Source organism: Malus sylvestris, chromosome 5, assembly GCF_916048215.2.
Source record: "Malus sylvestris chromosome 5, drMalSylv7.2, whole genome shotgun sequence".
NCBI classification, from domain to species: Eukaryota; Viridiplantae; Streptophyta; class Magnoliopsida; order Rosales; family Rosaceae; genus Malus; species Malus sylvestris.
The window spans coordinates 18,937,352-18,942,465 of record NC_062264.1 but is presented as its reverse complement, the minus strand read 5'-3'; positions in this window follow the sequence as shown (position 1 = coordinate 18,942,465).

Below are 5,114 nucleotides of genomic sequence, written 5' to 3'. Positions count from 1 at the left end.
AGCTTAAAATACATAATTAACTAAGAAATAACAACATAAATGCATGAGAACAAAGCTAACTCAGTCGCATAAATATGCTCCAATCAAATTCCTCCACACTTAGCTTTTGCTAGTCCTCGAGCAAAACAAAACAAACTAAACAAACAAAACACAACCTAGATCTTCCAACATTTGCCTTAGGGATTTTTAATGAAACATGACATGTTAAAAATCATCATTCCCACAGGTTTTGGTCATCTTTACACTTGAGCACATACTTAATCACAATCACCACTTACTAGTTCACAATTAACCAATTAAAACAATGTTTTGAATGTAGTAACATGCCTTAGAGAATTTGCTCAATTCCTTACAAGATACTCTCTATTTTCACACACATTTTCTGACTACACATCTTACACTAGTATATGTGAGAAGATTGATGTAAATACGAAAGACTAGGACTCACATATGTTATAACAAAGAAAGCAATTTTCTGGAGTTATTAAGCATGTTTAGATATGATCTTATGAATGGAATGCTACTACTTAGATGCGAGAACCAGTGACACCATATGCTCATACCAATTTCGAACTCCACAAATTGAAACACACAACACTCAAGATTGAAGTCAAGGGTTGTAACAGGGCTTGGGGGTAATGGCTAATAAAGAAAGGATAGGAATAACAAATGTTCTTAAAGTGATAGCAAGCAAAGCAATGAAATAGACACTTGGAATTCACTTTAGAATGCAGAATCAACTTTTAAATACAAAGGGAAGATTCATGCAACACTTAGGGCTCTTTTTCATACTCTTTTCAATTCTTTTTTTTCTTTTCACTCTTTTTTTTTTTTGTTCTTTTCTACCCGTGCCTTATTAAGGACTTTGGCACACACACACACACACACAAGAATCACTTCCCCCACACTTGCTTTTTGCAATACATTGATAAAAAAGGAGTTCATTTTAAGTCATGCTTTACTATGCTTCAAGAATAAGGGTATGGATGGTCCTAAAACTAGGCTAGGTAAGGATAGTGTGGGTTAACAAAGAACATAGGCTTAACAAGGTTCAACGAGGTTCAACTTAAACACATAATGAAATAGGGGCACGGCAATTTGGCTTTGGTGGTCACTACACAACTTCATCTTGAATATGTGTTATGCAAATCAATAGCATGCTTTAAATGAAATAGGCATGACTTTTAGCATTTGGAACTAAAAGATGAAACGCCTTCTAAGTAGCAACCAAGCAAAGAATAATGAGATCATGCAACGACTTTAGAAAACAATGGTGCACAGATTATTAACTCTCCAAATAAACCTTTAGGCTCAAGTCTCACAAGGTTGTAGCGTTCATTTGAGTTCCTTCCTTCAAGCATGTTACAAAAACTGATTTTTCCTTTATGATTGCATGTGAATTCATAAATTATAACCACAACCAAGCATACACCAAAGAGTAAATCAAATTTTCATCCATGTTTATAACTCTCTTTAACAGTCATGTAATTAAAAACCAAATCCTCATCATTGTGTTGGAAGGTACCCTAATACACAAATAAACACACAAAAACAACTCTTTTTGGGTTTTTCAAAACAATTTTTCAAATTTTTATGAGATTTTCGGATTTTTATGTCAAAACACACAAAAACACTCCAAAACAGCTTTAAAACACTTAAAAACCGCAAGGAACAACACTAGAAGTAATGGGTGATAAACTCCTACGAATTTCATGCAAAACAACTTGGTTACCCCCCACACTTAAATCAAACATTGTCCTCAATGTTTCAAGCATAAACTCACACAAAAACAAGCAAGCAAACAAACAATGAATAAACATGACAAGTATGGCAAAGTAAAAACCAGACAGAGTAGAGTTTAAGAACACAAATCTGGTTTTGGAGATAGATGATCTTGTTAACTTTCCACAGCTTTGATCTCGAACTGGTTTGGAATTCTGAGCGAGGAATATCAGAGTTCCTTGGTTTCAAATCAGACTCCTTCTGCTGGGTTGATTTGAATGTGCAGTTTGCATTCTTCTCTGCTTGTTTCTTCTGCATGGCAGGTAGGCACGAGGTAGAGGTGATGGTCTGTTTCTTTCTTCAATCTTTCCAAGTGCCCACCATTTGCTTTCTTTCTCCTTGTCCCTAGCTGAGGATGAATTAGCACATTGTCTCCACATGCTTCGAGGTATCATTTTCACTTCCCTTATCTGTTCCCCAGGCATATGTGGTAGACGAAGAGGAAGCATAAGATGTTGAAGATGAGTACTCGAGAGCAAGGCTAGGTAAGCAATCAGGAAGGGGTTCCAGGCAGTCGGTCCAGATCGGAAGATTGATACCAAGTTCTGGCTGATTGTTCTCTTTCTCCTTGTCCCGCAGATGAAAACAACGACAAGGAGAAGGACAGGGAGAAATCATGATATGAGATACTTTTGCTTTCAACCTTCATGATATGAAATACTTTTTCTTTGGATGAGTTGTTTGCAGAGGTACCCCAAGGAATAAGGAACACTGAGTGACTCGAGAGGCTTTGTTGGGAAGGCATTCTCGGAGATGAAGAAAGGTTATGTATGTCTGCCTTGTAATGGAGGGTGAAGGTTGACATTTATAGGAATTAATAACCGGTACTATTCTTTCACTCTTGTCGGCAACCGTTGGATGATTTAACAGTAAACTTCACGTGCCTTCTACTTCACAAGAAATCTTCGACAGATTGCCCGTAATTTCCGCAAGGCTGAGTGTGCATGTGACAGGCGCTGACACGTCTGGAAAAGCAAGTGCCTTTTCGATATCTGGAATCGACGCTTCAACAAACTGCTTGTGATTTTCGCAAAGCTGAGTATGCATGTGACAGATGCTGACATGTCTAAAAAAGTAGATGCCTCTCTGATTTCTGAGCTTGCCTCTTCGAGTTCTAAGCTCGCCTCTTCGAATTCTGAGTTCCGCGAGTGTTGAGGTTGCATGTGACAAGTGCGGACAAATCTGGAAAAGAAGATTGGCCCATGGTTTCTGAGCAAGCCCAGCTTTTGAGAAAGCTAGCGCCTATTTGATTTTTGAATTGGCCTCTTCGATTTCTGAGCTCGCCTCTTCGATCTCTGAAATCCCGTCGAGTGCTGGTTTTTATAGAGGCGCGCAATACGTTTCAATACTTGTAGAAACTCCCTTCTTGCACTTCTACGATCTTGACTTGTCCGACCTCTTTTTTTTTCAACACCTTTGAAAATGTTTGGCCCCTCCGATCGTCGTTTTGACTTGAACCTTGGTGAAGAGGTAGCCATGCCTTCTCCAGACAACATATGGCACCCATCCTTCATATCCCCTACTGGTCCTCTTACCGTTGGGGATTTGGTGATGAAGAATGATATGACCGCTGCGGTGGTGGCCCGGAACCTTCTCACTCCCAAAGATAATAGACTGCTTTCCAAACGGTCTGATGAGTTGGTTGTTAAGGATTCTCTGGCTCTTAGTGTGCAGGTTCTAGGTCTAATATGGCTCAACGCCTATTTGCTCGAACCCGTCAAGTTGAATCATTGGCGGCTGAAGTGATGAGTCTCAAACAGAAGATTAGAGGGCTTAAGCATGAGAATAAATAGTTGCACAAGCTTGTACATAACTATGCTACAAACATGAAGAGGAAGATTGACCAGATGCAGGAATCTGATGGTCAGATTTTACTTGATCATCAGAGGTTTGTGGGTTTGTTCTAACAGCGTTTGCCTTCATCTTCTGGGGCTGTACCGTGTAATGAAGCTCCAAATGATCAACCTCCGATGCCTCCTCATTCTGGAGCTCCGCCGACTGCTGAGGCTCCGCCGACTACTGAGACTTCTCCTAAACAGCCTTTGTGAAGGCTTCTTCTTGTATTTTCTGCTTAATGTTCCTTTTTTTTTCTTCATGAAAATGAATGTAAAAATACCTTGCATATCTGTTAATGTTTCAAAAATAAACCCACACCAAAAACAATTAAACAAGCAATAAATAAAAATGACAATCATGGCAAAATAAAACTGCAGAAAATGGAAGGTTTTTAGGAACGCAAAACATGGGTTGCCTCCCAAGAAGCGCTTGTTTTAACGTCTTCCAGCCGGACGATACCTCCATTTAAGCTTAAATAGGGCCCACGACATGGACGGGTATGTCCTCTACGACATGCTCCTCAAAATACTCATACATTGGCTCTATGAATGGAAGGGGATAGTAATCCTTCCCGATTGGGGCGTTGAGCATCCTTAAGTCAATGTAATCATTCCCACCAGCTTGGATTCGATTGGGAACCTGCACCATACAAGGTAACAACGTATTAGTTGGAATGGGAATTGAAATTGGAATAGGTGGTTTACCAATGTGTTGTAATGAAGTGGCAGCACTGTCAACAAATTTTCCAAATGTGCTTTTGGCCATATGATGCATTTGGAGGTTAGTGGTGTGTTCTTTGTGCTCCACTCCAATTCCCTTTTTGTTGGTGGTTGGAAATTCATCCTTCTTGGTTGGTGATGAAGGTTCTTGTCCTATGTTTTCAACTACATCAATGGCAAAACAAGAACGAACATCAGTAAGATTCACATTAGATTCAGGACTTTTAAAGTGAATCATATCACCACTAAATGCCATTGTTAATGCTCCATTGGCCACATCAATCTTAGTTTGAGCTGTTTTCATGAAAGGTCTAAGATTGATGGTGGTGGAGAGTGGGTTGCATCCTCCATGTCAAGCACATAGAAATCTGCGGGAAAAATCAAATGGTCTACCTGCACCAAAACATCCTCCAAAACTCCTTTCGGGTAGGCATTAGGTCGATTGGCTAGTTGAATAACAACACCATCATTTTTAAGCTCTCCTAGATTCATAGATGCATAAACAGAATATGGCATGACATTAATTGATGCACCTAGATCTAGCATAGCATGTTCAAACCTCGTATTTCCAATAACACAAGGGATAGTGAAATTACCTGGATCTTTGCATTTGGGTGGTAGCTTCCTTTGCAACATTGCAGAGACATTCTCATTCACATGTACCACCTATTTCTCTCGAATCTGGTTCCTTGTTGTGCAAAGCTTCTTTAAAAACTTAGCGTACTTCGGGATTTGTTTGATGGCATCTAAGAGTGGAATATTGACTTGTACTTTTTT